Source organism: Colossoma macropomum, unplaced genomic scaffold (assembly GCF_904425465.1).
Source record: "Colossoma macropomum unplaced genomic scaffold, Colossoma_macropomum, whole genome shotgun sequence".
Taxonomy (NCBI): domain Eukaryota; kingdom Metazoa; phylum Chordata; class Actinopteri; order Characiformes; family Serrasalmidae; genus Colossoma; species Colossoma macropomum.
The window spans coordinates 34,265,504-34,279,185 of NW_023494802.1; positions in this window are offsets into that span (position 1 = coordinate 34,265,504).

The window sequence follows — 13,682 nt, forward strand, 5'->3', positions numbered from 1 at the left end:
ATATTTGAATCCAGTAAATTCAAATCATAATCGTCCTCAGTGTGGCGAGTGATTCATGCCATGACCAATCCTGTGTTTCTGCTGAATAATTATATCAGATACTTACAGATCGATCTCCTGTGCTTTGACAGGAAAAAACATGAAAAACTAGGCCTACCTACAGTACTAATGTAGGGGCGATGTGGTAAGTGAATTTTTGGAATGATGATGCAAATATATTGCATATTTATTTTAGTTATGCAGAAATATATTCACATGCTCTGAATATATATTTTGGATATAAAGAAATGCATTGACATAAACTGAATATATATGTCACAGATGTGAGAAAATATATTGACACACATTGAACATATATTTTGTACATCAGGAAATAGACTAACATTAAACGTTTATTTTGTATATCATAAAATATATTGACATGTTGAACATACAGATGTGAGAAAATATATTGACATACAGTGAACACATATTTTGTATTTCAGGAAATACATTAACATACATTGCACACACATTTTCAAAATTAGAAAACACTGCCATGAATTGAGCAAATATTTTATAGATTAGGAAATATGCCGACACACCTTAAACGTATATTTAGGAATATAAGCAATTATATTGATATATGTTGATATATATTGCATATAGATTTTAGATATGAGGAAACATTGACAATTATTGAACATGTAACTTAGCTATGGGGAAATATATTGACACACATTGAACATATATTTGACATATGGTGAACATATTTTGAATTTCAAGAAACATACTGTCTTATATTGAACATATATTTTAGATATGAGGAGATACATTGACATTAAATGTATATGTTAGATGTGGACATATATTGACAAACTTTGAACAAATTTTGAACATAATTTAGCTATGGGGAAATATATTGACACACATTGAACATATATTTGACATATGTTAAACATATTTTGGATATCAGGAAACATTGACATGTTGAATAGATATTTTGGATATGCAGAAATACATTGACATATATTGCATATATATATTTTGGACATGAGGAAACATGTACATACATTGTACACATGTTCTGGATATTCAGAAATACATTGGCACACATTGCACAAATGTTTGGGTTATGATGAAATATTTTAACATACATTGCAGATATATTTTGGATGTGTAGCACTAGATGGACATACATTGCACATATATTTTTCTTCTGAATAGGGCGAGCACATGCCAAGACACCTGGAGGTAAATCTGGTGGGGCTGTGAGGGCTTGTGTAGAAGGGGTAAATTGGTGGGGGCTGCTTTCTGACTTGGTTTAGTAGGGATGGAATGTACACCTCCGACAGGTAAGAAAGGCCACATTGTTCCTATATCTGGCAGCCATGGAGGGGAGAGAAAGTTGGAGGGGTGAGGGGTGGGTGGGAGAGAGCGTGTCTAACATAGCTAGTGACCGTCTAGAGTCCTTAGCCTCTTCTCTGGCGTCCGAGACGCAAAGACAAAATTAACGTTTAACACACTCGGAAAATCACTGTTAGGTGGTGAAGTAGGCCGGGGTGCGTTTTTTCCTTCGTTTGAACAGCTTAATTTCATCTCACCAGTGCTATTGAGCGGCTCGCCTTATCACGTTACAGACCTCTCAATAACACTGTGGACAGAGACAGCTGTATTACACCACTTAAGAGCATTCAGGTGCGCTGCCATCCACAATCATTAGCTACACACAAAGTGTCTGTTTATGCCAAAGACTGCTCATGTATCTGAAGTGGAACCTAAATAGGATAAGAGAGTCAGCAGCCAATTCATTTGTTGCTTCATCTTAAATTGCACTGCCATTAGACACTGCTAATCTCTGAACGGCCCACTCTGTCCATGTTGGCAGTGGGTCCGTGATCGATACTCTGAGTTCTTATATATCATCACTGTCATAGCTCCTAACTCTAATTGTTTTTCATTTTTATATTTTCACACCATTTCAAAAGACGTGAATATAGAAATGGCCAGGAATAGAAGTACATTAATTTACAGTAAAGATATTTATCTTGCTTTTATAAGGTTTCCATTTGGAAGTACACATTTTTTCACAACAGCAGCTATAAGTATGACTTTGAATTGTTCTGGAATGTTAATATATTTGGTGGGTAACCTTTTAAAAAACAGGCTTATTTTTATTCAGTTATTAATCTGATGATCTATTATCGCATAACTATTACAACGTATTTAGCAATTACTATGAACCTACTGTGAACCTTATATGTAACTACAGTATAAAAGTTTATAGTCACTTGCCACATTAAATACTTTTTGTTGTATTACATACAGTGTGGATTTATATGTACCAAACTATTCACCAAAAGGTATTTTATTCTGTTTCAGTCAATGTCTTAAGAATTCTGTGAATAAGAATTGAACAAAATGACAAATAAAGTACTGTAATTATCTATTTCCTTTTTTGTCAAACTATTTGCTTTGAATCATTTCCACTTTTGAAATACGATAAATTCTGGATATACATTTGATTATAGGTTAATTCACAATATAATACAGTTTATTAGCTCCATTCATTATTCTGGACATATCTAAAATGTTATTTTTTCTCAGTGAAAATAAGTTAATAAATCCTCTACAGAGAACATACTTTTGCACGTTAATGCACAATTACTGTTTATTTGCCAAACCTAGCATATTAGGGAAATGTGCCCTGTGCAAAAGTTATGGCACATTTTATATTTTATATTTTTCCCCCAATGTGTTAAACATACCAAATAAAAATATGCACTAAAATTGGCAGTTTTAATGCCATATTTATGCATGTTTTGGTAAGACTGTACATGACTGAAAATAGCAGTTCCAAATTTTTGAACAGCAGTTTTCTGTGGACATTGCAGTTTAAGGGGCTAAACTCACAATAAAGGGGCAACGAACTGGAACCATCCTTAAACCTCAAGTTCATAGGCCAAGCTCTATAACTTTTCTGTGCCCAGTTTCCCAAAAGCATCTTAGTATTAAGATCATCTTAACTGAGAGAGAGTGTCATGCTTGCTCTACCATTTAAGAATCATCTTTGTGCTAAGATGCCTTTAGGAAACCCAGCTCAGATAATCTGCAATATTAGTAGATTTTAGGCTGAAGATTTGAATTAGAATTAGGTTAAGGATTAGATTCAATAGAATCTATTACATTTAACTTCAGTATTTGATTGCTATTTATTTGAATGTTAGTTTATCTACAAGATCTACAGGGAACTCTCAAAATAAAGTGCTACTAAACCAACAATCAAAGAAGAAATAATAAAAGGATAAATAGAGGCTATAAATGGTCTGTTTATGTTTTCACTGTTTGAAAAAACCTCCACTGTTGTGGAAAATGAGGCTTCTATAATGTGTAACCTTGTAGAATCAATGGGACTATATAAAAATTTGCTGGCATAAATTTAAAACCAAAACAGCTTTACAAATCTCTGATTTGTGGCTTTAGCGGACCATAATGGTGGACGTAGGTGGCTGACATGGTTCGCAGAGGTGGGCGCCTGCCAGTAATCAGAGAGATGGGACTTCCCAAGCCTTGATTCCGCGCACCCACCCACCCTACTCACCCACCTACAAACACACACACACACACACACACACAGACACATAAACCAGCTTGCTATTACAGAGACCACAGTGGTTTGGGATACAGCTCATTCCAAGCTAAACACCCACTCTGGCTTACTTTCCCCGTACATAGTTTAGGTCACTGGGTCTTCTGCACGTTTCTGAAGGCCTGCTTATGTGTGTGTTCTGCTCGGCCTCTGCTTTTGTTCAAGTTATAATTACATATTGTGCTGTAATTATGCATGTTTTTTTTTTCCCATATACAGATCACTCGTCCCCTCTTGTACCGTCGTGGCCTGGTCCATCTCTTTCTCGTCCTTCACTTTGCATGACCCAATGCTAACCACAGGAAGTCACACACCCCCAGAGTGACCCACAAAATTATTCCTCATCCGTCCATGTAAATCACGCTGGGTATCCCACGTCATTTTATATATTGTACACTGATGTTGTAAGCCATGTTCCGAGGCCAGAGAGAGATTCCAATCATCTTACAGCACACTGCATTAAGCACTGAGCAAAATCGTCAACATGCGAACAAACACGCTGATTTCCAATCCGTGGAAAAAACCGTCTGAGCTAATTACAATGAGGGCATTTTGTTTCCTTGGTTTGTGGTTGTGTTGGGAAAATTCGTCCGGGCCTTCTGCTGGGAAAAATGGAAAATATGTGCATGTGTGTTCAAGTTCATATTATTTATTTCCTAACCACAATATAGTTTACTATGTAAAATAATACACGCCACACAAAGGCACACTTATGTCCATCTAGTCTGCCATTTTGGAAGTCCAGTGACCATTGTGAAAGTCCATTTATGAAGATTTTCACTGAGAGGACACATCACTTCTGCTACCTGAGCCTACATGACTATTCAAAAGGACTGTTTTCAATGTAAACACAGTTTCAATACCATTCACCACCCACTTCATACAGTCCATGGAAACCAAGCTGCAAAAACAGCCTGTATTAAATTCATTGTTTCTGTGATGTCACAAGAAACTATTCATCTACATATATTCATCTATGCGGGCTACAGCAGTTTGGCCCCGTCCATTCACACTGAAGTTCTAAGGTGAGTTTCAGGTTCTGAGTGTTTTTTGAATAAGGCACAATACAGGACAGCCAATCAGAACAGAGTTCATTTACATATATCAGTCTTAAAATTACATAAATTTATGTAAATTTATGTAAAAAAAAAAACAACAAATTTTATAAGGACCTCAAAGGAAAAAAAAACTGAAAGACATGGGTCCTTTACTATGCTAGTGCTATGCAAATTGTAGGTTTCCAAACATTAATAGGAAACTAGAAAGCTGTAAAAAGAAAGACATAAGAATTTTTGGATGCATCTGGAATGATTTAACAGAGCTGTAGATGATGCTAAAATGGCTCAGAAAGCTGTATAACATCAGCAATGTTCTTATAAAATGAATATCTAGAATACCCCACATCTCAGGAGTGTTGATCATATCTTGAGGCAGATAACTTGACAAAAAATGACCCTACTATTTTGAGCATCTTTAATAACTGTGTAATTATACATTAACAATACATGCAATGACAGTGCAACTTCTGGTTATGTATTCTCTGTCACTGATGCATTACAGTAGTATAACTTATGCATCAACTTCAGTTTTTACTCATGTAATTGCACAAGTGTATCATGGTAGTTGTAACTGCATACTTTCTGTTATGTTATTATACATGTGGGACTGGGTGAACAGCTGTCTTTCCCATAAGACTTTTCTGATTGTAACAGGAGGCATCACATTACAGAGCAGTTTAAAGCCAAAAATTTGGTTCGGATACCATGTCACAACACAAGAACACTACTACAGCTAACTAAACATTAGGAAAGTAGATATTTACTGTGAAGATGCAGTGTAAATACTCTTCTTATGTAGGTAATTACATACCTATTACAGTCAGAAAAGTCTTGTTGGAAAACAGCAGGTCATTCAAATGTAATTATGTATGATGTTAAAAGATACACTTATGTAAGTACATCAGTAAAACTAAAGCTGATACACATGTATATTTACATAAGGTGTACCACTGTAATCCATCTGTGACAGTGAGCATACTACTATAGTTACATTGATACCACAGGTCACTGCACAGTTATTAGAGACACTTAATATAAAGCAGGACTCAAATATTACTGTTCTTGGGTAATTACAGTATATTATTTATCATCTGGTAACTTCTCACTGCTAAAATACTGGAAAGAAAAAATAATATACCTCCTGATGTCTGGTTTATAATATTTATATCATGTAAGTAGACATGAAATAGCAACCACTATTGATATAACATATGGGGAGGATGTTACTTTATGTTGCTTTTCACATACACAACAGTGATTTAATAACCCTAGGATTTTAAAGGGGGGTTTAAAGGGAATTCCACTAAATGTCTGTATAATTAAATCACTAAGAAATGAAAAATGTCATTTAGAGTAATCTGATGCTCCATTCTATTGAATTCAATTGTTCACAGTGCTGATAGGAACCAGACATCTGAAGTGCCTCTAAAAGCTACGTCACATAAAGTTATGGCATGAAATATGTATGAATACGCTGCCTGATGTCTAAGACATTGTATTAGATATAGAGACCTATATTAATAATGGGAAGGTACATGTGGGGCATTGTAAGGCAAAACAGTCCTCAAATAAAACTTATTTTTTAGATTGACCACTTATACCATTATCAATATTACATATAAAATGAAAGACACATGTAGATATATAAAGACATTAGTAGGTTCACTGATTATGTTGGATAGTAAGTCTGTAAGTCTGAGTCGGGAAGTTTGTTTACAGTGAACCTTTTTACATCAAACCCCTGTGAATGACTTTGTTCACATCTTAATGGTTGGATTATCCAAAAATTTTGAAAAATTGGTGGAACTCCACTTGAAGGTATGTTAATGTAATAAAATTTAATATATATACATTTCCACATGAATAAAATGTTACATCAAAAGTGGGTGAAATGAAAGACACAACTGTCTTGAGGTAATATATTTCATCAGTGGGGAAATGATGGACACAGTTTGGTCAGTTAAGCAATAATTGTATTGCTGTAATATGTTTCATTCATTTGGAAAATATAAACACATCTGAATCAAATAAATTCAATGCATTACATTTTATAGTCCATGCTTCAAAGTGTGCATCGTACGGCATGTGTGTGCATCATTGTGCAACAGTTTAGGCCGGGCAGGACGGCGGGGGGCAAGTGATAGCAGTGCCGCTCAGCTCTCCCCCCGCTCAAGCCAAAAAAACCACAGCAGTTAGCATGAGCACCTAGCGAAGGCTTTATCAGCGCCCAGCAGAGCTTCCGCCACCCAACATCCCCCTTCCCTCTGTCTTCTCTCCTTCCACTGCCACACACACACCACAAATGCACTGCTGCGCTCACCACACCCTGACACACACACATGTACCAACATAGCCAAGACGACAGCTCTCACCTTCACAATTCCAGACACGACACTGACAACGGCCTCCATCATTTCTTCAAATACAATTTAGCACAAAGGTTGCCAGCTACCTTCTTTCTAGCTACTCTCATTGGCCACTTTATCAAGCTTCACACACCACAGCACAGGTTCACTCCAGCTCACTGAAGCTTCACTGGTGCAAGTTTTGACGACAAAGACTCAAATCTGATCTGGTAAACCTGTGTTTTTTTCCCGTCGTGCTAATAGCCTAAGCTATCTTCGCTTCAATATCCTCATTAGCACTAGAAGCTAGTGTTAGCTTAGCGAGAAGGCGTACAATTTCTATACAACCATGCAGGTTCATTCTGGCTCATGTCTGCTCTAATGTTGCTAACTTGTTTGAGATGTTTGGACAGGTCAGTAAGCTATTAGATAAATAATGTTTGTATTGAAAATTATGACATTATCAAATTTATACTCCAAATTTATCTACTACACTGTGAAATGTGGTGTGTAGAGCTGTTCTAGTAGGAGGTAACATTCTACTGCAGTAGTGTAGCATGCCACAGCTTCACTACACCAAAGCACAGGTTCATTCCGGCTCATTGAATCTTCAGTGATGAAAGTTTTGAGAACAAGGACACAGATCTGAGCGGGTCAACCTATGTATCTGTGTGTGGAGCTGTTAGCACTAGATGCTGGTATTAGCTTAACGAGAAGGCCTGAGCTTTACACACAACCACACAGGTTGAAGCTTCACTGACACAAGTGTAGAGAATTGTATAGAAATGTATAGTACTGTGCAAAAGTCAGAGACACTTTCATTTGTTGAATTTCCAGTCAGCATTTCTGAAGACATTAAACAATAATTCACTTGTGTAAGGAAAGGGAAAGTCAAAGGGATGCTACTGAAAAATATTAATTTCCAAGACTGGAGTAAAATTATTAAAAGAAAAACAACTGGGCAAGACCAGGTAGATCACCAGAACTGGCATCAGATATACAATACTTAAAGCTTTCATCTTTGAGAAACAGGAGAAAATCAAGCTCCACTCTTGCTTCAGATGTAAAAAGAAAACAAGAGTTTCTGACCTTTCATTCACTGTGAGAAGACAACTCAACGCTATGGCTCTGAAAGGATTGTAGCTGTCAAGAAGCCCTTACTGTGAAAAGGAAACAGACAGAAACATTTTTAATGCAAATCAAACTGGCGGTGTTCTCAGAACAATAGACCGGCCACCCTAGAGTCCACACCTCAACATCACTGAATGTGTTTGGGATTCCTTGGATCGTGAGAAATAGAAAGTGCAACCAACTTCTAAGACTGAACTTTGGAGGTGTGGAGAAACATCCTTGCAGATTTCTTTGAAAGACTGAAAGCAAGTGTCCCAAAAAGAATGGAAGCTATAATAAAGGCAAATGGAAACAGAAGAACCATTTTTGGTGCTATATAGAACTTTCAGAATGGTTCTATATAGAACCACATACAACACATTCTCTATCAACCTGAAGAACGATTTCACCATGCAAAGAACCATTCAGGCATGAAATGGTTCTATAAAGAACCCTTCAAGAACCATCTTTTTTAAGAGTGTAGAACAGTGGGGGTTAACAGTAGTCTTGGAAGGCCAGTGTCCAAACACATTGAAGACAATTTTCCTGCTCTTAACACGCCACCTAAACTTGGCAATTAACTGATGAGTTGAATCAAGTTTGTTTACGTAGGGAAATCAAACTGTGCTGTGCAAAAAGGCCGGTGTTTATAATAAAATGGTAAGTGTACACAGTCTGATGCATTCACTGCTGTGCTGAGAATGATCCACCACCTAAATAATACCTAGTCATTGCTGGGCCATCAGTAAGTGTAGGTACAAGGTATGTGTGTCTGATAAACTGACAGTAAGAAGTCTTACAGTATGCACACATGTGTATGAAAAGATAAAAACAAGCCATTTCGAAAGGTCTCAAATTATCAGTTCACTTTATCTTTGGGTGCTATTGAGACATAGTTACTGTGCGCAATATGACTGTGGGTGCCGGTTCCTCATTTGGAGTCTACCAGGTACAACGTTTGCACAGTGACAAACATTCTTCTGAAATGTGTTCCACTTAACTGCAACTTCTCAGAAGCGAAGTAGAGTCACCAACCGTTTATCACAAAGTTCAGTGAAGGTATTCTTTAGATGTGTGATGCTTCACTTTATACAAGGTTGATGAAAGTTCTATGGTCTCTGAAAGACAACATTACACATGAAATTCAAATGTGTGGCATCATATTCAATATACAGTAGCCCCTCAAAAAAAGTATTTGGACACTTTAATTTCTAGGCATTCAGAGGAGGCCTACTGTTGTGTGAAATATGAATGTCTGTAATTTTTTGTTCATTTTTAATTAATATAATCATAATGCTTGGTGTATTTTAAATCTGAAAGTCTTGTAGTGATGTATATTTCATTGTTAAGTTTAGGTTGGAAACAAAGGGGCTAAATTCTAGAGATGCCCAATGGAAAATTGTTGAATCAGAATTCCTTTTTTTATGGTACCTACGTAGATACAGTCAAGCTATCTATCCCATTGGTTAGGACTTTAGGAGCTAAACTGGAAGCCTAACATAAAAAATAAACCACTAACATAATTAGGAAGTGACAGCTTGATTTACGATGGGTGGTATCAATTTTGAGAGAAAAGGTGCCTCTGTAGGCATGCTGGAAGACCTAGATTCATTACTGGCTGCAAGTATGAGCCTTAACCTAACCAGCTGTCAGCAGACAGGGTTTGGTTTTAGTCTGTTGTTAGAAATTGACAGCAGAGGCAGCAGCTCTACGCCAGTGTTCTTTACTGAAAATGTTACTGTAAAACTGATACAAGGTAAAACATATGTTCATATGTTTGTTACAAGCTTTAAAAAATGCAAAATGTCTTTTACAAACTTCTAAAGTAAGTGTTTCATCTAAAATCATGTGAATCACTGGTAGCGTAGCGCAAACATACTACTAGAATCCTATAAGGGCACTAGCCTAGGCCTAGCTCTAATAGTCTTGGTTCATGACTGCATTTATCCATTGGTAATCTTTAATCATTTTTAGGCTACTTCATAAAATAATAAACAAAATGGTATTTGTTTCAGAGGACAAAACTGTCAAACTGATGGTAGACTCTGTGTGGAAAAGAATTCCAACCAGACTGCACTAAGGCTACTGTAAAGAACAGTTGGTAGAGATGGAGACATCAAAGTCTGGGGCTGTTTTTCTTTATGTGGAGCCACCAACTGAAAGAATACTTTGCCAAAAAGAAAAATACAGTTCTGGAATGGTCTGTTTAAGATATTGTTATTTTCTTTCATATCACAATGGACATAGTACATTTTTAAGTATAGCACAAATGTCCAAATACTTTTTTTGTAGTATTTAATATTATGATCAACACATTCTTATTGAACTGTTTACATTGCACAAGCACCAAAAACATCCATCTAGTGCAACTGGAGGATTCACCAAGTATACAAAGTTTTAGACCCAAAATGATTTCAAAATTACACCAAAAATTGAGTCAGGAGAATTCACGGTAGGCCAGTAGCATTTTAGGCTGGTTAATGTGAGCCGGTGACTGTGTTTGCTGATTGTAACTAAGTCATGTACAACAGATTATATGAAGCTTCTTTTTCTCATTTCCCGTTCCACCTGAAACGATGTAGCAGTTACATTCAGACGCCTGTATGGGCTCTAGCATGTAATTGCTGCACTATTTAAGGTGCAACAGAAATTCGAATAAGAAGCTAACATCAGCCTTGAGAGACTAGCGTATCAAATTCAGCGCTGGGCCTGGCTAACACAACAGGCAGTGCTCAACAGAGTTCAACACTATTTTTGCATTACTGATGTAGCAGTTTTCATTTGTGAATCATGTAATGATTCACAGCAGAAGCAAGAACTGCAAAAAACAAGGTGGCACCTAGAAGACAAGAATGAAAAAGGTACTTAAGTAGAATGAGGACATATATGGAAGCCTGTCATAATCATGAAATAGTGATTCATATTTATGGGAAATTTTATCATCATTATGACTTTTTTGAGTTTTTTTCTGGAGATGGAAACGGGCATCCATACATATCCAGGAACATGGATAGTGAGAAATGCTGACCTTAACTTACTTAGCTAGCATTGGTTTGTAGCATATTGACTCATAATTATGTCACAATTATGTCACTTTTAAGATAAAAGCATTTGCCAGTTATTATCACTAGCCACTTTAGTTATCTCAGTGTAGTATATAAATAAAAAATAAGAGTAAGAAATGATTTTGCACAAAGCCAATGCTGTGTCAGTGTGTGTGCATGCGCGTTAGGTTTTTTGTGACTGGTAAATGAATTAGTCATCATAGTTGTCTCGGTTCTATATTCTGCTCACATTTTTGTCTTTGTTTTAGTCACTGGAAATTGTGTCATTGACAAAAATGCTAGTCATCATCAGTTAATTGTTATATGTTACCCCTTCAAATTCACAGACAACCTTTAACCAACAACTCAAGGTAAGATATTTTGACACTCTAATTAGATTGGTACATGAATTAAGGGAAAAGATGGGTATTATAGATTAACCCCATACTCAAGTGAAAGTGTTGTCGCTTCTGTGAAACGTAAACGTAAAAGTACCTTTCCAAAAAAAACTAGAGTACATAAGTCGCAGGACAGGAAACTACATAAAAGGGAATTCACCAATTTTTCAAAATATCTGCTCAATACAATAGATGTCGCCCAGAGAGGTGTGATGGTTCACTGTAGAGGAATTTACCGTCTTCCCATCTTCACAGTGGTGATGGGAACCAAGAGTCACAATGTCTATAACCCAAATATAGCCATTTTAATTTCTATCCTAAAAGACTAGTGAACTTCCATGTGTCTTCTGAGTTTTTATATGTAATACTGATGATGGTAAAACAGCAGTAAATCTGAAAAAAATGCATTTTCTTTGTGGACTAATTTGTCCCAATGCATTTACCTCTTTGCTATGAATTGATTTAAAAAAGTCAATTTTAGCCCAAAAGCTTAGGTCAACACTATCGTAAAACAATGTCTTAAGCATGAGGCATCAGGCATCAGATTCGTAAACAGTTAATGTAATAACTTTATGTGTGGGAGCTTTTAGAGACGTATGGTTCCTATCACCACCACTGTGAACAATTCTTTCACAGCATTTCAGAAACAAAGGACCATCCAGATTGTTACCAGCATAAAGTTCAAAAGCCAGGGTCTTTCATGGTATGTATCTTGGATATCTTGCACATCTGTGAATGCATCATTAATGCCTAACATGTTTTGGAGCAACATGTGCTGCCTTTTATATACCATCTTTTTCAGGTACACCCGTGTTTTGTTCAACATGACAACACCAAGCCACATTCTGCACGTGTTACAACAGCGTAGCTGCGTAATCACAGAGTGTGGGTGCTGAACTGGTCTGTCTGTCTCCCACTGAAACGTGTGGTGAATTATTAAGCTCAAAATAAGAGCAAAGAGGCCCTGTACAGTTGCGTAGCTGAATATTTGTTTAATAGAACAAGTATGCCATCAAATCATCAATAAAGACAAGTGAGCCAGTTCCAATGGCAGCCATATATGCCCATGCCATCAGCCATGGTTGAAAGTGCTTTGATCTTCAGCATTTTCTGTCCTTATTCACGCTTTCATCTTCTAACACTCTGGCTCTGGTCTATCTTCATCTCATCTGGTCATAAGACCTTATAAGACCTTATCTTAGAACTCTACTCTTGTTTTTTATGTGCTTTTTAGCAAACAGCAACCTGGCCCTTCTCTTCTGAAGGCCTCTCAGAGGTTTGCCTGTTGCAGTAAACCCTCTGCAGTGTAGCCCTCTAAACTCTCTGAACCCAAAGAAATGAACAGTCCTTCAGTAGAGACACATCTCCATTGGGGCTTGATCTGTTCAACAGTTTTTCTTCGTGATTGAAAGTATTCCTTGGTGTTCCCTCACTGTGGTCCTCTGCGGTCTGCTAGGTCTTTTGTTATTGCTAAGTTCACCAATGCATTCTTGCATCTTAACAGTGTACCAAACAGTTGATTGTGACACACCTAATGTTTTGGCTGTGTCTCTGATTGATTTACTCCGAGCCTGTTTTCCTGGCATTGACACGTCTTTGATCCTTATGTTGAGAAACAACAGCAACAGACTCCAGATGGAAATGTCACATCTACAACAAACTCCAGACCTTTACTTTTTTCACTTTTTTAGATTTCTTGTGCATGTACCAAAGACACAGTGAGAAATAGTTGGTCAAAATGTTACTGTCAGCTCCCAAAATTGGGAAATTATGTATAAAAATGGCTGTAATTCTTTCATGGTTCACTCAGTATGAACGCACATTGGGTTCAGACTGAGGGTGGCCTGGGAAGGGTCCCGGACCTCCCATAAGAGTAAAGGGCTCCCCCATCTGAGACAGCTGGTCACTCAGTATGGTCCTACTAGTTGAGCAACATACCAGCATCCAAACACAACGTATGCTGGTTTTGCTGGTGATCAGCATATTCCATTGCTGCTGACCAGCATACCAGCATCCAAACCACAACATATGCTGCCGTTGCTGGTGGCCAGCTGTGCTGGTCTATGCTGGCTTTTCTAGCAGGACTCACACTCACTTAA